The following is a 24,191-nucleotide window of genomic DNA, read 5'->3' on the forward strand; positions in this document are numbered from 1 at the left end:
CTGGCATGCTGCCTAAAATATATTCTAATAAAAAAGAGGCCTCAAAATGCACTATGTGCTTCTTTGCTTCTAGGGCTTGTGTTTTACTCCACGAGCGCAGTAGAGCCACATGTGGGACATTTCTAAAAACGTCAGAATCTGGACAATACATATTTAGTAGTGTTTCTCTGGTAAAACCTTCTGTGTTACAGAAAAAAAATTGAATAAAATTTAAATTCAGCAAGAAAAATTAAATGTGCAAATTTCACCTCCACTTTGTTTTAATTCCTGTGAAGTGCCTGAAGGGTTAAAAAAAACTTTCTAAATGCTGTTTTGAATACATTGAGGGGTCTAGTTTTTAAAATTGGGTGTTTTATCAGGGTTTCTAATACATAGGCCCCTCAAAGCCACTTCAGAACTGAAGAGGTACCTTAAAAAAAAGGTTTTTGAAATTTTCTTAAAAATATGAGAAATTGCTGTTTATGTTCGAAGCCTTGTAACGTCCAAGAAAAATAAAAAAATGTTCAAAAAACAATGCCAATCTAAAGTAGACATATGGGAAATGTGAACTAGTAACTATTTTGGGTGGTATAACCATCTGTTTTACAAGCAGATGCATTTAAATTCTGAAAAATGCTATTTTTTCAACATTTTCTCTCAATTTTGCAATTTTTCACCAATAAACACTGAATATATCGACCAAATTTTACCACGAACATGAAGCCCAGTGTGTCACGAGAAAACAGTCTCAGAATCGCTTGGATAGGTTTAAGAATCCCAACGTTATTACCACATAAAGTGAAATATGTCAGATTTGAAAAAGGGGCTCTGAGCCTTAAGGCCAAAACTAGGCTGCGTCCTTAAGGGGTTAAAGTGCCCCAGGGTTTGTGCAGCCCTGCCTATTACATGCTGCACTCAGCTGTACATGTATGGGCAGATAAAAGGTTCTCTTTAAAGGAGCAGCCACCTCAAATGTTATCCAATTACCATAAATGATGTGTTAAAGGGAATCTGTCAGCAGTTTTGAGCCCTCAATACTGCTGATAGCGCTATATAGAGGAGGGGGTGGGCAGTGTAACAATACCTAGTGTGCTGGTCAATGGCGGATTATAATATGGGCGTTTCGGGCGGCCGCCCGGGGCCCGACGCTGCCAGGGGGCCCATCGCAGCCCGAACCGCACACTATCTTAAAAAACTATGCAGCGCTCCCGCGCTGCCTGCCTCCAACTGAATCTGCGTCCGCAGGACGCAGATTCAGTTGGGTTGAATGCTGGAGCCTCGCTCCAGCATTCACTCTGCCGTGAGCGGCTCGGTGCAGGCAGGCGCGATGTAGTGACGTCATCGCGCCTGTCTGCACGGAGTCACTCACGGGACAGTGCAGAGGAGGAGAAGCATCCCCCACCGTCGTGGGAACTGGGATAGGTAAGTAATTATGTTTTTTTTATTTATTAGGTACGTACATATGGGGCATTATACTGTGTCACTCACATCTATGGGGCATTATACTGTGTCACTCACATCTATGGGGCATTATACTGTGTCACTCACATCTATGGGGCATTATACTGTGTCACTCACATCTATGGGGCATTATACTGTGTCACTCACATCTATGGGGCATTATGCTGTGTCACATCTATGGGGCATTATACTGTGTCACATCTATGGGGCATTATACTGTGTCACATCTATGGGGCATTATACTGTGTCACATCTATGGGGCATTATACTGTGTCACATCTATGGGGCATTATACTGTGTCACATCTATGGGGGTATTATACTGTGTCACATCTATGGGGGTATTATACTGTGTAGCAGCTATGGGGCATTATACTGTGTCACTTCTATGGGGCATTATACTGTGTAGCAGCTATGAGGGCATTATACTGTGTTGCGGCTATGGAGGCATTATACTGTGTCACAGCTATGGAGGCATCATACTGTGTAGCAGCTATGGAGGCATTATACTGTGTCGCAGCTATGGAGGCATTATACTGTGTAGCAGCTATGGAGGCATTATACTGTGTAGCAGCTATGGGGGCATTATACTGTGTCACAGCTATGGAGGCATTATACTGTGTCGCAGCTATGGAGGCATTATACTGTGTCACAGCTATGGAGGCATTATACTGTGTCGCAGCTATGGAGGCATTATACTGTGTAGCAGCTATGAGGGCATTATACTGTGTTGCGGCTATGGAGGCATTATACTGTGTCACAGCTATGGAGGCATTATACTGTGTCCCAGCTATGGAGGCATTATACTGTGTCACAGCTATGGAGGCATTATACTGTGTCGCAGCTATGGGGGCATTATACTGTGTCACAGCTATGGGGGCATTATACTGTGTAGAGGCAGCTATGAAGGGCATTATACTGTGTAGAGGCAGCTATGAAGGGCATTATACTGTGGGGGCAGCTACGGGGGACATTATACTGAGCAATTACAAGAGCTGCAGGTCCAAGGGGGGGAGACGCTGTGTAGCACTATATACAAGGGGGGATTGTTGTATAGCACTATATAGAAGGGAGCACTGTGTATCACTATATCTAAGGGGGATTGCTGTGTAGCACTATATACAAGAGCGGGAGGGCTATGTGATGCTATTTACAGAGGGGGAGGACTGTGTAGCGCTATTTACAGGGGGATGTGTGTGGTGCTATCTACAGTGTTTGACACAATTATATTCAGGGGCGCAGTCTATGGTGCTATAATATTTAGGGGCACAGTGTTTGTACTATTTTATTCAGGGGCGCAGTGTTTGGTGCTATTATATTTAGGGGCACAGTGTGTGGCACCATGATAATATTATCTTTGTTTACAGGTGTGGAAATGTTGGAAAAGTGAGGAGCCAAAGACATCTGAGTGGCAAATTCTGCAGAAATGGATCATGGACGGGAAAAGTCGTCATGAAGTCTGGACTGGATGGAGAAGAGGAAAAAAACTACGTCGTCACCTGTGAGTCACTAGATTTATAGACAATCTGTCATCTCTACTGACATGTTTATTATAGGAAATCCTTGTATTTCACAAAGTCTTTGTGCAGTCCAGGACTGATAGACAAATAAGTGTTACTATTCCCCTTGTCAGGAGAATGTGTCCCTACACGGTGCGATACTGTCAGCGATGGTTGGAGACTGTTAGTATGTGGGGACACAGCCTTTTGACAAGGGGAGTAGTAACACCCATTTGTTAATGTCTGGACAAAAAGGAAGTGTTAACAATAGTTAAGGGGCGGCGGTGGAGAAGGGGGGCCCAACTATGGGTAACAGCAAGAAAAAACAGAGATGATCCAGCGATAATGATATCAAAAATGGGAAAAAACTTGGTTTCCACTTTATTGAAATACAAGCTATTGGAGCTTGAAATAGAACATCAGGAGGAAAAAACAAGGTGGTGATGCGGCAATAGATTAGCCTACGCGTTTCAAGCACTTAGGCTGTGCTCTTAGTCATGGCTGTATCGAGTGAGCTCCTGCAAGCTGAGAGTGAATAAATACCTAAGAAATTGGAGGTTGGACCTTGAACGAAACGACTTGCTCAGGTGTGATAATTACCTGTCAGGAAGTAAGTCCTCCGTAGCGAAATAAATTAGAGAATGTATAATAACTAGTGTTTATATACCAATGTCATCAGTATATAATAAAGAATAACGACCAAATGAAAATAGGGAAAAATTGATATGTATATGACATTGTACAAGTAATATACAATCGCTAGGATTCATTATAGGATCACATCACTGAAGCTTGCTGAGCGGCACCCGACACATGTACAATCATGGAAAACATGTGAAAAGAGAAAACTATGGAAAAATGTAACGAATATATACATTTAACATGAGGAAAAACAAACAACTGTATAAAAACAGATATGCATGTATGAACACATGAGAAGAAAACATACATATGTTGGATAAAATTGCGATAATGGAATAAATAACTCCGAAAAATGCCCGATAATTAGAATGACATACATATTTACGGCATAATAATTCTCATTATGGGGAATATATCGTAATAATGATGGAAACACATAAATAAATACAGATGAATAAATAAATGTTAATGTAGCCTCATAAACTAAAGATATCGGAGAAAATGTTTCTATAGAAACATTTTCTCCGATATCTTTAGTTTATGAGGCTACATTAACATTTATTTATTCATCTGTATTTATTTATGTGTTTCCATCATTATTACGATATATTCCCCATAATGAGAATTATTATGCCGTAAATATGTATGTCATTCTAATTATCGGGCATTTTTCGGAGTTATTTATTCCATTATCGCAATTTTATCCAACATATGTATGTTTTCTTCTCATGTGTTCATACATGCATATCTGTTTTTATACAGTTGTTTGTTTTTCCTCATGTTAAATGTATATATTCGTTACATTTTTCCATAGTTTTCTCTTTTCACATGTTTTCCATGATTGTACATGTGTCGGGTGCCGCTCAGCAAGCTTCAGTGATGTGATCCTATAATGAATCCTAGCGATTGTATATTACTTGTACAATGTCATATACATATCAATTTTTCCCTATTTTCATTTGGTCGTTATTCTTTATTATATACTGATGACATTGGTATATAAACACTAGTTATTATACATTCTCTAATTTATTTCGCTACGGAGGACTTACTTCCTGACAGGTAATTATCACACCTGAGCAAGTCGTTTCGTTCAAGGTCCAACCTCCAATTTCTTAGGTATTTATTCACTCTCAGCTTGCAGGAGCTCACTCGATACAGCCATGACTAAGAGCACAGCCTAAGTGCTTGAAACGCGTAGGCTAATCTATTGCCGCATCACCACCTTGTTTTTTCCTCCTGATGTTCTATTTCAAGCTCCAATAGCTTGTATTTCAATAAAGTGGAAACCAAGTTTTTTCCCATTTTTGATATCATTATCGCTGGATCATCTCTGTTTTTTCTTGCTATTGCTGCCGTGTGCCGTCGCGGCTGACCCGGGCGATTACTAAACACAGGAGTGTCAGATCGGTGAGCTGGAGGTTTCCTCCCATTTCCCTTTTCCTTCTATACCATTACCTATGGGTAACAGCCCAGGGCCCATGGTCTACTTAATCCGCCACTGGTGCTGGTCATGCAATTATCATGACCGAGAAATCAACATTTAATTGTCTCAGGGGTGCAAGTGCCATTAAGGCGTCCTATCGATGTGCAAGTGCTTTACATTGTCACAGGACCACACAGGGACCATGTATACAAATGGGAACCCCCAGCAATCTCGATATCAGACTTCAAAGTCAGTCAAAATAGGGAGTATTCTATATATGGATTATGGTGTTAACAGGGTTAAATAATCGTGATCAAGGTGGGGGAGGGGGCTAGAAACCACTGCTGCCCTCCTACTGGTGACTGCAGAGCACATGTTCATCTTATTTTGGGCTGCAATACAATTTGCTGTACAATTTTTTCTATGAATAATACATTTAATTTGAATACTTACACATTTTAAGGTATTTATCACATTACATGAAAGAATATCAACGCTCAAAGCCCAAAAAAAGTTTGCAGATAATGTTGGGTAAGAAGAATAAAGTGATAATATATTGCTTACCTCTGGTTCCCCCAATCATCTGTAGTGATCGATCTGTTTTCAAAGTACAGGAAAAAAGTTACAGGAGTAAGATACTATTCACAATCTCTTTAAAAAAAAGAATACAGAAGTAGGCATCATTTACACGAGCGTAATATACGCGCGTGCGACGCGCGTGCCTTTCACGCGTGTCGTACGCACCTATATTAGACTATGGGGCATTGCAGACAATGCGTGAATTTTGCGCAGCGCGAGTGCGTTGCGTAAAACTCACGACATGTCCTTTCTTTGTGCGCTGTTTATTGAAGTTAATGGGTGAGTGAAAACCACGCATGCCGCACGGAAGCACTTCCTTGCGAACTGCGTGATTCGCGCAACAGCTGTCAAACTCTGAATGTAAACAGAAAAGCACCACGTGTCATAATGATAGCATACACTGATGACACACGCAGCTGTTAAGTGCCTTTTTGCGCACGCAAAACGCAGCGTTTTTTGCGTGCGCAAAACGCACACGCTCGTGTAAATCAGGCCGTACACCTGCCATGGTGGATCCCAAAAGGACATTCTGGAGGTATATGTCTGTTTTATAGGGCCTTATGCCTACATGCAGCGTACAATATGTGCCGCAAGCTTTCCTTGGACATTCGCCAAACGTGCACTGCAAACGTTGCAATATGAATTCGGCCTAACAAGCGTGATTTGGATGAAGGTATCCTTTAATTATGCAGAGATTATTATAGGTTCATATTCCTATTAAGTAAAGCAGAACTTAGACAAGCCCCACTCTTCATAATGAAGGAAAAAATGATTATTACTCTTCGTGATTGAAACAGTATAATCAGTGCGTGGGCATCGACAATTTCATGAACACTGATAAGAATGTAAAATGGATAAGAAAAATATATATTAACAATGTAATAGTCAATTTTTAGATTTTGGATGGAGTTACTGCGTCTTATCTAAAAGATAATATTACCGACGGCTAGAAAGTCATGTTTAGACTTGCAACTTGTGGAGGTTCAGATTTCACACCTCAGTTATGTGTAAAAGGATATAAGCATCTAGACATTGACATTTTTTTTTTGGAAGGGTTGTATGAGGACTGAGCTGCAATACCAGACACAGCCCAAGAAGTAGTGCTGTTTTTGGGAAAAACAGATCTTTTTTTCTAATCTCATACAACTCTTGTTATGACCAAATGTATGTTTTTATAGAGGTTTTCTGGGACTTAAAAAAACTGTGCAAAGTTGATAAAAGAAAACAATACTTACCTGCTTAATCAAGTCCCACCGCTCCGGTGGTCTCCGATTTTCCTGCAGCAATGACGTACGGTTCTTGCTGGGACTGCTGCAGCCAATCACTGGCCTCAGCTGTTTGGTGCCATTCTTGCTAGCAGCACTGCTATGGTCAGTCATTGCTGCAGAGAAGTCAATAGAGACTTGCGGGGACCACCAGAACGGCGTTGCTGGAGTGGCAGGGGATTGAACAGTTGAGTATTGTTTTGTTTTTTATCCATTTTCCTCATCTTTGCACATTTTTTTTAAGTCCCAGAAAACCCTTTCAATATTATTTGGCTTCTAGGGGAGATTGCCTCCAGAATATGCTTCCATGGCACCCCATCAGTACTATGTGATCGCGTCACAGGGGTATAGATGGGGTTTCAAAGGAAGCCCCTCCCACAGTCTAACCAAATGAGATGCTGGAGTCGCTACTGACTGCAGCATCTAAGGGGTTCAGGAGCCAGGATCGGAGTTATCGCCAATCCTGACCGTTGCAGCAGTGATTTTTTGATCCCCCATTAATTATCTGTTTAGTATTTATACATCAAAATGCTACGCAGGTTTTCACAAAAATTTAATATATTTGTATTTGTTGCAATAGAACAAAGGCATGAAAGTTTGGATTTATGGTAATTAGATTTTGGGAGAATGCTGAACGTGCAATATTTTATTTGTGTTTCAGTAAATGTAATATTCCATTCTCCACAAGCTTTCAGTCTGATAAACCTCACTACTGTGTTTTCAATTCTTGAGATGGACACGCTTGTTATAGTCAAATAAAATCACTTCTTTCTGCAGGTATATACTCTCGGCTGGGAGATAATCACCTGGTTCTGGGTATTAATGTACTCGAGCTTTCTCATTTAACCCCTTTACTAGTGAAAGCTTCAGCAGCCAGATTGCTTGGGAAGCACAGTGCTGTCTACTCTGTGTGACAGACAGGGAAGGCAATCACTGGGGAAATGTCTTCTGTATAAAATGTATTATTAATTCTACATTCCTGACATGAAATGGAATTTAAATTGTTTTAAAACAATGATTTTTGCTTTTTGTCACACTGATAGGATAGTGGATGGATGAACGGCTCAAGGAACATAAACTAAAAAGGTTTTAATCAAAGAAATAAGAAATCTATGGCTATATAAGAGCAGTTATCGATAGATTTACCAAGTCACTGGACATGGTCTGAACAGTTCTAGGATTCGATCTTAGTTTTCATAGCTGGTTCCTATGTAAGCCAGGTATAATCTCTTCACATAAGAGTCTCCTTACAGCATTTCAATGGATGCTGAAGAGCACCAAGAAAATTCTTTCCATTTTAAGGAGACTTCAAAAACAGAATTACTCTCAATCCTTTCAGTAGGTCAGGTTCACGCAGTTCGCTTTGATGCAGTTTTTGAAGCATTGTCTTCCAGCTTAAACCAAGAGTGAATCCTAGTTCACACAGAGTTTTTTGACGATGATTTTGACGTGGAAACTGCGTCGCAATCAGCGCCAAAGAACAGCCAAAACCGCCTCCCCTTGATTTCAGTGGGAGGTGGAGGCGTTTTTTTCCACGTGGGCTTTTAGCCACTCGCAGAAAAGACAAGTGGCATGTTCTTTCCTGCCAAGGTTCTGCCTATAAGCTCCCTGTGAAATCAATGTGAGGAAGAAAGCGTTCTTTGCTGCGCTTTTTCCCGTGGCCCTCAATGGCTGTGAGCGAAAAACGCTGCGAGAAATGCATAAAAAAACACAGAAACAAAGTGCAGGCAGGTCAAGATCTGCTTGCAAAATCCTCCATGTGAACAGGGTCTTAAAGAGTTGAGAAGTGTCACTTAGGCCCTGTTCACACGGAGGAATTTGCAGGAAAAAATTGGAAGGAATTTTGAGGCAGATTTTGACCTACCTGCACTTTCTTGCTTCAAAAAATGCTTTCTCTGCTTCCCATTAATTTCAGAGGTAGAACCGCGGAAAGAAAGAACATGCCGCTAAACCTGCCGCTGAAAGCCACCATGGAAAAAATGCCTCCGCCTCCCTTTAAAGTTAATAGGAGGCAGTTTTGGCCGTTTTTTGGCACTGATTCCGACGCGGTTTCAGCACCAAAAAAACTCAGTATGAACCGGCCCTAAGAGTGCATTTACTTCTAATTGTGGCTTAAAAAAACATGAAAAGTTGCACTAAAACTGTGCTATGTGAAAGGGCATGACCACACGTGGCGGATTTCCTCCGCAACTGTCCGCATCAATGCCGCACAGAATCTGCGTTGCAGATTCTGCTGCGGATCTGCACAAAATGTGCAGTAAATTGATGCGGACTAGCTGCTGCGGACTGCGGTAAAAGTACTTCCCTTCTCCCTATCAGTGCAGGATAGAGAGAAGGGACAGCACTTTCCCTTGTGAAAGTCAAAGAAATTCATACTTACCGGCCGTTGTCTTGGTGACGCGTCCCTCCTTCGGCATCCAGCCCGACCTCCCTGGATGACGCGGCAGTCCATGTGACCGCTGCAGCCTGTTATTGGCCTGTGATTGGCTGCAGCCGTCACTTAGACTGAAACGTCATCCTGGGAGGCCGGACTGGAGACAGAAGCAGGGAGTTCTCGGTAAGTATGAACTTCAATTTTTTTTACAGGTTGCTGTATATTGAGATCGTAGTCACTGTCCAGGGTGCAGAAACAGTTACTGCCGATCGCTTAACTTTTTCAGCACCCTGGACAGTGACTATTTGCTGACGTCTCCTAGCAACGCTCCCGTAATTACGGGAGCCCCATTGACTTCCTCAGTCTGGCTGTAGACCTAGAAATACATGGGTCCAGCCAGAATGAAGAAATGTCATGGCAAAAAAGCAAGACGCATCCGCAGCACACATAACATGTGCATGACAGCTGCGGACTTCATTGCGGAATTTAGAATCTCCATTGAAGTCAATGGAGAAATTCCGCCATGAGTCCGCCACTGCTCCGCAACAGACAGAGCATGCTGCGGACACCAAATTCCGCTCCGCAGCCTATGCTCCGCAGCGGAATTTTACGCCTCGTCTAAACGAACACTTCTAAATAGAAGTGGAAGGCAATGGAGAAACGGCTACGCTGCGGATTAACGCTGCGGAGTGTCCGCAGCGGAATTTAAGTGAAATTCCGCCACGTGTGAACCCAGCCAAAAAGGGTTTAATTAGATAGATCAGTTTTACATTTTGTAAAATTTCACTTCAGAATGGGCAAGAAAGGGGAGACCAATGGGTTCATGAAAAAGAGAAAGTTAAAGCAGGCCAGTGTATAATAGGACAAAATCCTGGTATATTAACACTTGATGAAGATGGACTAATTCTTGTTCTTTGGGGGGGGGGGGTCAGAGAATATGTATAAATATTAAAGGGTACAGTTTTTTTTTTTTAAATAAGTTAAAATTCTTGTGCTGATTATTTTTTTTAAATAAAATAATAATATTTCTAATAATATTAATATATGGGGTTGTAGCTTAATTTTTTCTTACAGACCTCCAAATCCTCTGCATCCTTTTCAACAGCCATAAGTGAACTGATAAAATCTATCTGCCAGCAACCGTCACAGGGGAGCTAAGAAGTTACAGAAGATTTTATTGTTAAGTTTAATTACCTTTGGATATTCATCTTTTGTAAGCTCCCTCTAGTGGTAGCTGCTGGCAGCCTGAATGTTATTCTTTGACTCTATAGCTGTGAGAAGGAATGAGTTATGTTTTCGAGCTGTATATAAACTGCTCAGCAGGACACCGATATTAGTTAATATGCCCCAGTGAGTTATGATGATGCACACAAGAGAGATAAAGGAATGTATCACCTGTTTTTTTTTTATTACTAACTAAAACTCTATACTGAAATATATTTTTTCTTCACCTGAATTGTTTTATATATTTTTTTACTTTACATGATTATGGAGGCAGCCATCTTAACTGAACTGTTGCTTTGAGCTGAGAACAACATTTATCGAGATTTATTTTACTGCAGGCCCCTTTTTTTACCTCAGTCAAAAATGACTTGTTGACTTTCATGGGAGAATGTTGTGAGCATGCTCTGTGTGATGTATAGAGGTAATTGTGCAGGGATGGGGAGAAGAAGCTGAAAAATTATCTCTACAAAACAGTAAGGCCAGGTTCCTACATAGAGTAAACACTGTGGAATTTCCGCAGCGGAATTCTGTGCGGAAATTCCACAGCGTTTACAGTAGCAGTATAGTGGATGAGATTTAGAACATCTCATGCCCACGCTGCAGAAAAAAATGCAGCGTGAACTTTAATAAATTGACATGCAGAGCGGAATTTAATTCTGCAGTATGTCAATTTATTCTGCGTCTTTGTTGATTTTTTGTTGCAGGTTTTCCACATTGAATTCAATGGGCATGCATGACCTGCCTAAGTAGAGTCGTGAGTTAATGAACCTTCCCTTACCCCATCCTATCCCCCCACCCCCACCTTTAGGAAAGACACGTGACACCGAGGTTGGATGTGAAATGGCCACAGCAGCCGTTTCTTAATTTTACAGTTTTATAAAAACAATTTAAATCCGAAACCTTCGGATAACTAGTTAGGAATGCACCAGAGAATTCCTTCTAATAATTCACATGACCCAACATGGGTCAGAATCGTAAATAACAATTTAACGTTAACATTAACCCGAGCAGAGGAAGTCCTTGAAGCCCTTTCAGATATTCCTTTTTTAAGAACACACCGAGTTAGCCATCTGCAAACCACCAATTACCTCCAGCCGTAAACCAGCTCGGAAGCACCGTTCACCTCTGCAGATGGCTCCAACCACTAGAAGTCCACTTCAAGGGGATAACACCCGATGAAGCCCTCAAGTGATATACCGACCACTAGAAGTCCACTTCAAAGGGATAACACCCGATGAAGCCTTCAAGTGATATACCTTCCACCAGAAGACCACTTCAAAGGGATAACACCCGATGAAGTCTTCAACCATGTACCTTTTTTGGGGGACGCATACCCCCGATGCGACCCCCCCACCATTTTGTACTGACTGGCCTCAAGGACTCCCCCCGCCACAGCGAAACAGGCCTTGACCACCTTAAGCCTGTGAGTTCCTCCACACCACCACCGCCCTTTCTATGCCTTCTGCTATCGCCAAGCTCCAAAGATCAATGCCAACCTCGGTCAGATGAACCCCGTCACTCCTCCAGAAATTCCCCACTCCTGACTCCAAATCCCTGTGCCTCACGCAAATGCCCCCGTTTTTTGCCACAAAACGGGACACCGCCCGATTAACTTTAATGCGAGCCTTATTGACTCTCTCCACAGATCTAGCCAACCGCCAATGTTTCCTTGGGACTATGTCCGACCACACTATCACCAACTTGGGATAAGAAACCCACAAACACAACATATCGTGTTTGATATCCCGCACCAACTCACGAAAGGGGCGGACTCCTAATTCATTCCCACCCACGTGCAACACTAAGACCTCCGGAACCCTATCAAGCCGGGCATATGTCTGGAATTCCGCCAACACCCTGCTCCAAGACATACCTCTAAATCCCAGCCAATGCACAACCGCATCCTGTCGCGGAATGCGCAACTGGCGACCGTCCGGGCGGACGTCTGCCCTCAAAGCCCCCCAGTGCACGTAAGAATGACCCAGCAACCACACCAAACACGGAGGCGAATCTGAAACGGAAAAAACAATTAGGCACCACCATATAACATTTCTTAAGCGTTAACAACAAACCTCATAACATATGGGGGCGGACATAGGACTTAAATCTGTTGGACTCCCAACGACCAATACGCCGCACCCCTTCATCATCCAACCCCCAGTGCCCCGCTTCTGTTGCTGCGCCAATCCTGAAGGAATGAGATGAATATGAGCCCGCCGCGACACCAACCGCCGTCAAACATTTTTTAAATACAGCTCCAAACTGAAACCTGGACAAAAACGACCCGTCCACATGACGTAACAAAGGCAAATCTGGAGACCCCCCTTTTGGCTTAAAACCCTGCTTGCACTCTACTGGGCACATAACCGACCCCGGGAGGGCGAACAAAACTATCAGCTTACCCTTCCCCAATTGGTCAGTTTTCGACCGACGCAACCATACTTCCAGGCGATCTGCGAGTAGGCTCACCTCCCCAGATCTCAGCCCCCCTGCCTGCTTGGTACTTGGCGACACCAACTCACCTATCCTAAATGCCCCAAAGAACGCTAACGAAAAAGCTAACCGAAACAAATCCATTTCGTCTGAAGAACGACAGACCGATGCTAATGAACCGCCCAACGCGCTAAGCAAAGCAAACGACACAGGCCTTCTACTATCCGCCTCCACCCTACCTCGGCGCAACCCCTTCAAAGCCTGCAACACCAGAAATTCCTTCGATACATCCTGAAAGCCTCGCAACTTAAAACCAAACGCCACCGCAGATATGAACCGATTCACCTTTGCCACTGAAAACCCCGCCTCCCAGGCGTCCCCTAACCAGTACAAAAGTGCCACCAACATGTCTCTATCCGTATTGACGTCACCCAACTCTCTTACCCACTCCTCCCACTGCCTCCAACAAGCAGCATAAGCACTCCACGTCGTGCGCGCCAAAGACCTTTGTAACAGTTGTTCTACGGGACCGAGACCAGATCCCAAAGATGTTCCGGACAAGCCAAACCGAAACGTTCCGCTCCCGGTGCCAATTGCCGAAACCGGTCCCACTGCGAGCGAGAAAGAGCATCAGCGATACAATTCCGTACTCCCGGCACATGCACCGCCACCACCCACGCGTTCACCGACAAACACACCAACACTAAATGTCGCAACAATTGAACTACCGGAGGAGAGGACGCCGTGATGTTATTAATGGCCAGCACCACCCCCATGTTGTCGCAGTAAAAACAAACCTTCTTATCCCTGAGCCTGTCCCCCCAAATGGTAGCCGCCACCACGATGGGAAACAGCTCGAGCAGGGCCAGATTCCGCGTGAGTCCACTGGACACCCAACTAGCCGGCCATTGACCTGCGCACCACGGACCTCCCACGTAAGCTCCAAAACCGCCCGCCCCAGCCGCATCCGTAAAAATATTCAAATCACTCGTATCCTGCGCTGGGGCCATCCATAGCGAGCGACCATTGTACTGGCCCAAGAAGTCATCCCAAACCTGAAGATCAGCTCGGTGCTCCTCCTTGAGCCGCACAAAATGATGCGGCGCACGCACTCCCGCCGTTGCCGCCGCCAACCTTCTACCAAACACCCTCCCCATTGGCATAATCCGGCAGGCGAAATTCAACTTCCCCAGCAGCGACTGAAGCTCCCGCAGCGTCATTTTCTTCAGTTTACAAGCCCGCCGTACCTCCAGCCTCAAAGCACCCAACTTATCCGCAGGGAGACGACACTCCATTGCCACCGAGTCTATTTCAATTCCCAAAAAACAAATCGTCGCTACCGGGCCCTCCGTTTTGTCTGGCGCCAAAGGGATCCCAAAATCCCTCGCCACCTTCTGTAGTGCATAAAGCAAATTACCGCAAACCGGCGAACCCCCCGGGCCAACGCACAAAAAATCATCTAAGTAATGGATCAACGAGTCTACCCCGGATACTCCCCTCGTTACCCACTCCACGAAGCTACTAAACGCCTCGAAGTATGCACAAGAAAGGGAACACCCCATCGGAAGGCACCGATCCACGTAAAAAGCCCCATTCCAAAAACAACCCAACAGCCGTTGGCTTTCTGGATGAACTGGCAACAACCTAAACGCCGCCTCGATGTCGGTTTTTGCTAGCAGCGCACCTGGACCCGCAGCCCGCACTAAACCCACCGCCTTATCGAATGAGGTATAGACTACGGAGCACAACTCGTGATCAATCCCGTCATTTACCGACGAACCCTTGGGATACGATAAGTGTTGAATCAAACGAAATTTTCCGGGCTCGCGCTTAGGAACAATACCCAACGGGGACACAACTAAATCTTTTACAGGCGACTCAACAAAAGGCCCCGACATGCGACCCAACGAAACTTCTTTTAACAATTTTTCCGACACGACTTTGGCATGCAAGTAAGCCGATTTTAAATTCCTCCGCGTAACCGGAACCTCATAAGGAGGCGGAGGAATAACAAAACCAACACGAAACCCTTCGTAAAGCAACTTAGCCGCCGCCCTATCCGGATACTCATTTAGATAAGGGGCCATCTTTTCCACCCTCACCGGTGACACCCCCTTGACCAGCCGCGGAGGACTGGTTCCCTGACCTCTTTTTTCGCAGACATTTTGCCGCCCCGTGTGATGCACCATTACACTCAGAACACACGTGCTTGAACTTGCACGTGGCCCCGAACTTGCACTGGCCTTCATTAAATTGCCAGCAAAAACCCGCCTTTCCCCCGCCGCCTTGTCCAACCTGACTAGACTGGCCTCCTTGGCCGGCGCTCCCGGGAAAGGACTGCCAAACCGGCGCCGTAACCCGTAACCAGAGAGCAATATCCTTCTGGTCCCACCAAATCGCCGGCCGAACCGCTTTCCGCTGACGGAATTGCTCATCGTATCGCAGCCACGCCTGACCCCCATACGCCCTATGAGCCTCCCCAATGGCATCAAAATAACAAAACAACGCCGAACAATTTTCCGGCGCCTTTTCCCCTATCACACTAGCCAATATGGCTAACGCCTGCGACCAATTAACGAACGTCTGCGGGATAAGCCTATACCGCCGCCGTTCCTCCTCGTCCTTTTTGCTCTCGTCCCGCTTGCTCTTATCCAAATTAAATTTAGCGAGCGGCAAGAGAGAAAAAATCTCAAAATATTCGTCCTTCCAGATCCGCTCGCGCACCTCCTGCTTTAAATGCGCCCCCAACGGACCTTCGAAACAAACGTACACCTCCCCACGAGCACGGTCATCAATACGCACCCGATCGCCATCCTTTTGTGCCTCGGTCTGTACCGACACCGCGACCGCCTCCCTAACCGCCAGCACGGGCCGCGCCTGTAACAATCCCACGTCCCTGGGGCCCTCCCACACTACCGCCGGGGACACTTCCGTGACTACCGGCGCCGCCGCCCTATCTAGGCGCCCGACCAGCTCCCTCAAGCAACCCACTAAATCTGCCAGACCCGCGCCATCGCGCCCGCCCGCGCCACTACCGGCCACCGATGCGACGCTAGCAGCCCCCCCGCCGACACCCGACATAAAAATCGCTGGATATGACAATGATGGAGTTACACACTCACCGGGCCGCACAGGCTCTGTGTTCCCGTCAGCCGGACCATCCTGACCTCGACGATACGCGTCCAGTTCACCTTCCTCCAGCTCTTCTCTCGCAGACGACTGGCCATCCCACCGACATCTTCGGATCGGAGATGATGAAGCGCTGACCGATGGGCCGGCAACCTGCCGCCCGACCGATGGAACCCAGACTTCCGACCGGACCTGTTGCCTCAACGTCGCTGCAGATCTAGGCGTCCGTCTCGATGATCCTGAAGAAGCCTGCCCCCTGGCCGGAACATCACCAGGCGGGGCGGCCGTACCTTGTCCTCCAAATCTTCCATCTGATGGGGGAGGGGTGACAGGGAGCCCGGCCTGCGACTCCCTGCTTACCGCCGGACCCCGTCGCGGCTTGGGATTCCTGCCAGGACGCAGGGCCTGGGAAGGGGCGGTCCTCCCAGCTGCCTGGCCTGCAGCGTCCGTGATCGGGCTCCCTCTGCGACGCCGTGCCCGCGGGACTGCCTCAGGACTGAGGCGCTCTGGAGGTCGAGACCGCCGGGAGGGACGGGTCGACCCGGCCTGCGTCGCAGTCACCCCCGGCAACGCTCTCTGCCTGCTCCGAACAGGAGCAGTTGTTGCCGACTCCCCCCCCTGCCGCCATGCTAGGAAGGGGGCCGGGGGAGGGGAGCCTGTCTCCTGCAACAGACCCCGAACGCTGGGCCTGACGTGGCAACACGGCGTCCGGGATCCTCGCTAATGCAGCCACGGTCTCCTCCAGCCATCCGGGACCGTGGTGCACAGCAGTTGCACGCAGCTGCTCTAATAAAACTGCCTCCGACATACTTTACGAGCGCGGGCAACGGGGAGCTTGTCTTCCCTGTGCTACTCCTCCCGCTGCTTCCGGCTCAATGCCGAAAACAGCGGGAAGCGCAGCAACAGCCCCCTGACTCCTCCTTGACCCCCCCTCCGCCTCCCTCCAACTCTCCCTCACCTGTTAACCCTTTCCCTACCAGGGAGGTCATGGAGGCTTCCCCTTAAGCCCTGCAGGCTGCGTCCAGCCCCTTCTAAACCCGCAACAAAAAGCCTGTGTTGGCTGCAACTTTTGCGGCGGAATCGCAGCGATTACGCTGCAAAAATCGCAACTCTGGAATATAAAAGAAGATTATACTTACCCAGAACGCTCTAATTTTTCATGTAGTTTGGCCTCCTGCGATGACGTTTCATCCCATGTGACCACTGCAGCCAATCACAGGCTGCATCATCACATGGCCTGCAACGTCATCGTCGGAGGCCGGACTACGCGTGGAGAAGAGGCTTTTCACATGGTAATTTCATTTGAAACACCGCTCCGCAATGTGGTGCGATTTTTCGGACGGAAGTTACTGCGGGTTCCAGGTCGGATACGCTGCGTGATTTTTACGTAGCGTATCCTACCCGTGGGAACCCGTCCTAAGGCTTGCTGTACATGGCCGTATTGCAGCTCGTGTTGTACAGAGCTGCTATAGGTCACCCATAGAGGTGTATGGGGCCTTAACATACCTCACTATGCAGTCTGATGTGAATGGTGGAAATCTCTGTACAGCGCTTCAAAATATGTTGGCGCTAAATAAGTAACAGGAATAAATTAAATGGAGCACAGTTGGATTTGAGATTTGCCATATTATGCCCTGATATTACAACGTGTCTTCCATAGTACCGCAGGTAAATCTAGTGAATCACAAGACCTTATCACATTGACAGTTCACTTTTAAACACACATTTTATTGTTAAAGAGAACCTTTAACCTGCCCATACATGTGCAGCTGAATGTAATGGGGAGGGCGGCACAAACCCTGGGGCACTTTAAATTTTTTTAGTACCCTCCTCTGTTATTTAGATATCGGTGCCATTATATTTGGCGCCCGATATTTAAATAACCGCCTAAACTGTCAATGGGGCATGTAATGGCAAGGGGGCCGTAACATGGTTGTGACACTGTCCAATTAGCTGCGGACAGTATCACAGCAAGAGCTGGAGAGAGGGGAGCATGTACGCTCTCACTCTTCAGCTCTCGGCGGACAGGGACAAGACTGTGATCTCTTGCGAGAGATCACACAGTATTGTACTTGTCTGCCGAACTGGCAAGGGGGCATGTCTCTGCTACAGAGTAGAGCATGCATGCGCGCTCTCCTCTCTCCAGCTCTTACATTGTCCGTTGCAGAGACACGCCCCCTTGCCAGTTCGGCAGACAAGTACAAGACTGTGATCTCTCGCAAGAGATCACGGTCTTGTCCTTGTCTGCCGAGAGCTGAAGAGTGAGAGCGTGCTCGCGCATGCGCACTCTCCTCTCTCCAGGACTCGCTCAGTCCGCAGCAGTGACACACCCCCTTGCCATTACACGCCCCCTTGACAGTTCGGCAGACAAGTTCAAGACTGTGTGATCTCTAGCGAAAGATCAGTCTTGGCCTTGTCTGCCAAGAGCTGAAGTGTGAGAGCGTGAGCGCGCACACGCTCTCCTCTCTCCAGCTCTTGCTGTGGCACTGTCCGTAGCTAATTGGACAGTGTCACAGCCATGTTACACGCCCCCTTGCCATTACACCCCCCATTGACAGTTCAGGGTGTTATTTAAATATAGGGCGCCAAATATAACGGCACCGATATCTAAGTAATGGAGGAGTGTAGAAAAAAATGTAAAGTGCCCCAGAGTTTGTGCAGCCCTGCCTATTACATGCTGCACATGTATGGGCAGGTGAAAGGTTCTCTTTAATACATTAATATAATCTACAGAAAACATTTATCAACTTTGTTAATACAGTACATTGCTTTACAAATTTTATATTGATCCTTGTGAATTGCGAATGCATTTCTAGACAAAGGATCGGTAAAAGATAAGTAATACAATGTAGGTACTTAATTTTTTTATAAAAATGTATTGTATGGAGGCTAGCCAAAAGTAAACAAACAATGTAAAGAACAAAATCAGCTCTGCTACATTTCTATATGGATTGATTTATTATTCTATGGGGGAAAAAAAAAATACCGGTAGTATATTGTCATATTTTACATTGCACCATCCTTTCACTAAGTTTACAGTATAATTACAAAAGTTAGAAAAATTTAGTTACATTTTTGTTTTCAATACAAAATCCCATTTTACATAGTAGAGAACACCATGTTCTGTAATGGCCAGTTCACACGTAGTTTTTTTACACGTTTTTTGACGTGGAAACTGCATCGGAAAACACGCCAAAAAATGTCCGAAATGCCTCCCATTGGTTTTAATGGGAGGCGGAGGCGTTTTTTTCCCGCGAGCGGAAAAACCGGCTCGCAGGAAAAAAAGGGACATGCCCTATCTTCGGGCATTTAACGCTTCTGACTTCCCATTGACATCAATGTGAGGCAGAAGAAGCGTATTTCGCTGCATTTTTTGCCCACGGCGCTCAATGGCCGCGGGCGAAAAACGCAGCAAAAATCGGCGTGCAGGCAGAGCAAAATCTGCCTCAAAATTCCAAACAGAATTTTGAGGCAGATTTTCTGCCTGCAAAAAACTCAGTGTGAACCCAACATTATGTAGACCCGCATGGATTTGTGTATTGTCTTAAATACTGGAACACGGAATAAAAAGAGTAATTAGATGCCGTTAATTGCCTTGGCAGAGAATTTGTTGATCAATGGTATGCTTTATTATTGATCAAACTGCATGAAGGGAATTGAGGAAAGTGTCTCAACCCACAAGGATCCATTAGCAAACTTGTCATTGAGAATTACATTATTTGCTTTAAAAACTAACTTTCCAGGAAAAATAACTAATGTATGATTTATTAAAGTGTATTATTAATGGAGCTCTAATTAACATAACAATATTAAATACATGACAAATATGCTAAGAAAAAGCCACGCTTTATAATTAAAGAGGTATTCCAGTTTCATCTAATAAAGGTAATTATAAAGAAAAGTTATACAATTTTCCAATATACTTTCCATATCAATTCTTCACAGCTTTCAAGATCTCTGCTTGCAATCACGTAATATGTACTATCATTGTTTAAATCCAGGGAATGAAAATACGTCCTAGTCATGTGATGATCACACAGGTGCATGGCTTGTCATAAGATACAGCTCTGATTATAATTCTGTAAGGGTATGTTCACACGGCCTATTTTCGGCCATTTTTCAGGCCGTAAACGCCAGAAAAATGGCCAAAAAAACAGAAGCAGAACGCCTCCAAACATCTGCCCTTTGATTTCAATTTGAAAAACGGCGTTCTGTTCCGATGGGCCTTTTTTTTATGCAACCGTTTTTAGAAAAACGGATGCGTAAAAAAATGGCCGAGAAAAAGAAGTGCAAGTTACTTCTTGGAACGTTTTTTGAGCCGTTTTTCATAGACACTATAGAAAACAGCTCCAAAAACGACCGTAAAAATTGCGAGTGGCTTAAAAAACGTCTGAAAATCAGGACCTGTTTTCCCTTGAAAACAGCTCCGTATTTTCAGTCGTTTTTAGTCTAGCGTGTGAACATACCCTTAGGCTGGGTTCACACGACCTATTTTCAGGCGCAAACGCGGCGTTTTACGCCTCAAATTACGCCTGAAAACACGGCTCCAATACGTCGGCAAACATCTGCCCATTCATTTCAATGGGTTTGCCGACGTACTGTGCCGACGACCTGTAATTTTACGCGTCGTTGTCAAAAGACGGCGCGTAAAATAACAGCCTCGTCAAAGAAGTGCAGGACATTTCTTGGGATGTAATTTGAGCCGTTTTTCATTGACTTCAATGAAGAACAGCTCCAAATCACGTACGTAATGGACGCCCCACAAAACGTGAGTACGAGCATTTACGTCTGCAATTCAGGAGCTATTTTCTCCTGAAAACAACTCCGTTATTTCAGTCGTAATTGACGTTATCTTGTGCACATACCCTTACTGTAACGAGCCATGCACCTGTATTTCCATCACTTGACCAGGACAGATTTTAAGTCATAGGAGAAAACAATGCAGATACCTACCGAATGACAGCAAGCAGAGATTTTGAATAAAATCTAAGGAATTGGAACAGAATAATGGAAATTTAGATAACTTTTCAAATAATATACAAATAATAACATGTATGTTCTGAAACGGGAATATGGCATATTCCCATATGATATGTTATATGTTCTCTCTCACTTAAGGCTGGGTTCACACGACCTATTTTCAGACGTAAACAAGGCGTATTATGTCTCGATTTACGCCTGAAAATAGGGCTCCAATACGTCGGCAAACATCTGCCCATTCATTTGAATGGGTTTGCCGACGTACTGTGCAGACGACCTGGTATTTACGTGTCGTCGTATGACAGCTGTCAAATGACGACGGAGTAAAATGACTGCCTCGTCAAAGAAGTGCAGGACACTTCTTTGGACGTTTTTGGAGCCGTTTTCTCATAGACTCCAATGAAAACAGCTCCAAAAACGGACGTAAAAAAACGCTGCGAAAACGCAGCGAAAAACGCAGCGAAAAACGCAGCGAAAAACGCAGCGAAAAACGCAGCGAAAAACAGATCTGTATTTTCAGACGTTTTTGGTCACCATGTGTGCACATACCCTAAGGGTATGTTCACACGACAGCGTCCGTCACGGCTGAAATTACGGGGATGTTTCCGCCTGAAAACATCCCCGTAATTTCAGCCGTAACGGCATGTGCAGGTGCTTGAACGCCGCGTCCATTACGGATGTAATTGGCGCTGCCATTCATTGGAGTCAATGAATAACGGCTCCAATTACGCCCAAAGAAGTGACAGGTCACTTCTTTGACGCGGGCGTCTATTTACGCGCCGTCATTTGACAGTGGCGCGTAAATATACGCCTCGTGTGAACAGACAAACGTCTGCCCATTGCTTTCAATGGGCAGATGTTTGTCAACGCTATTGAGGCGCTATTTTCGGACGTAATTCGGGGCAAAAACGCCCGAATTACGTCCGTAATTAGTGCGTGTGAACATACCCTAAGCCTCATGTACATAGCAGTATTACGGCTCCATTTTGTACGGAGTCCAAATAAATCTTCCATAAAGGTGCATAGGGCCTTACTTTACCTCCATATACGTATGATTTCATACAATGGCATACAGAGATTTTCATCTGTTTAAGGCCTCGTTTACACGAGCGTGATATACGTCCGTGCGACGCGCGTGCTTTTCACGCGTGTCGTACGGACCTATGTAAGTCTATGGGGGCATGCAGACAGTCCGTGAGTTTTGCTCAGCGTTGGTCCGCTGAAAAAAACCTCACGACATGTCCTATATTTGTGCGCTGTTCGCGCATCACGCACCCATTGAAGTCAATGGGTGCGTGATAATCACGCAGGTCACCACGTGCTTTTCTGTTCACAAACATCCAAACGGAGTGTCATAATGATGGCGGTTGTGCGAAAATCTCGCAGCCGCGCATCATACGCTGGTGACAAACGGAGCTGTTAAGTGCCTTTTGCGCACGCAAAACGCAGCGTTTTTTGCGTGCGCAAAACACACACGCTCGTGTAAACCAGGCCTAAATCCAAATAAATTCTACAGAAAATCGTGGCATGCTCCATCAAACTCTGTGTGTATGAAGCATGCCACGCCAACGCTAGAAGTATTGCTCTGTAGCATGGGGCCACACAGCTCTGCAAGTATGCATGCAGCCTTAGACGGAAGCTACTTGACGATTTTTGAAGCGACAACTGCAGCCCATAGGAGTTCACTGAGTTGCCTGTATGCATGGAAAGCTTAGTAACAAAAAGTCTCCATGTAGCTCTAGCCTTAAGAGGGTTTTACACTGGGCGATTATCGGGCAGAGGAGCGTTAATAGAATGCTCGTTGCAGATAATTTCCCTGTGTAAACAGGGCAGCGATCAGCAGATGAACGAGCAAACGATCAGTCATCTGCTGGTCGTATAGCTTTAAAAAAGTTAAATATTATAGTTGTCAGCAGCACATGATAATAATGTATGGGGACGAGCGATCGGAGTAACGACCACTTATCCCCATCCATAGCTCCGTGTGACAGGAGCAAACGAGCACCGATCAGCGATGTCTCGTTGATCTGCGCTTGCTGCAACAGCCAAAATCGGCCAGTGTAATAGGGCCTTAATTCATCGCCGGGCTTTCAAGAAACTGAAACACGGAGATCAGCTGATCACTGGATGAGTTACATTTTAAGAAGGAGTTGTCAAGGGCACCCCTTCAACTCGAACCTTAATCTGGATGGTTTTATACTAAAAATAATGAGGGGATCATCAACTGATTATTTAGGGGACTGACACCAAATGAACAGTTGTACCTGACGGAGCCTCCAACTTTCTAAATCATGAGTATTTATGTTTTTACTGTCAACTTTGCTAAACCCATTTGGTCTTTAAATTTTCAGCATGCAAAATGTAATAATTTGAGGAAAGTATGACATACACAAACTAACAAGACAGCTTTAGTTGTAACTAGTGCCAACATAGTTTAAACAAAGAGGAAGAGCAAAAAAATTAATAACTTTTTGATTCACATTTATTGGGATAAACTTAAAAGAAACCAGAATCCACATGTGTGTCCAACACCTGACATGTAAAAGAGCTGACAATAAACAAAGAAAGTGGTTTAAAATGCTGAGATATATTTAGAAAACTACACTTACTGTGAATATACAAAAATGTACTGCACAGGATGTTCTCTTACAAGATGTGAAGAATAATTGGCGCACCAACAGCTTCTTCTGAATTCCCATAGTATTATAAATCACTCAATGCTAGTAAAAAGGTCATTATGCTACAACATTACCTATTTAATGCCTATTATTACCAATAGTGGATCTACTGTACAACATGCAATATATCACAACATGCAAAATACACATATCAGGACTGTCAATCAGTCGCCATTTCCTAGTACCTCTTAAGCATTAAGAGGAATGTTTTGTCAAATAGTTATCCATGTGCTATACCTATATTTCTAGGGAGGTAGTATTTGTAGTGGCAGTATCTGATTCTTCTCCTTTCAAGTTTTTATCTAGCGGAAATATGAGAATGATATAATGGACAATGTGATACTTAAAGGCCAATGTGGCTGTGAAAAAAAGAAGCAAGGCAGTAAGGGATAGTCAAAAAAACATGAGCTTTCCATCCCAAGAATTTCCAATAAAGCTAGATAAACTATAACATTCTTATCAGTACCACAGTCGCTGATCACTTCCTTTTCACGCTCTCTACATTTCTCTAAGGCTTCGTTCA

Source organism: Rhinoderma darwinii, chromosome 4, assembly GCF_050947455.1.
Source record: "Rhinoderma darwinii isolate aRhiDar2 chromosome 4, aRhiDar2.hap1, whole genome shotgun sequence".
Taxonomy (NCBI): domain Eukaryota; kingdom Metazoa; phylum Chordata; class Amphibia; order Anura; family Rhinodermatidae; genus Rhinoderma; species Rhinoderma darwinii.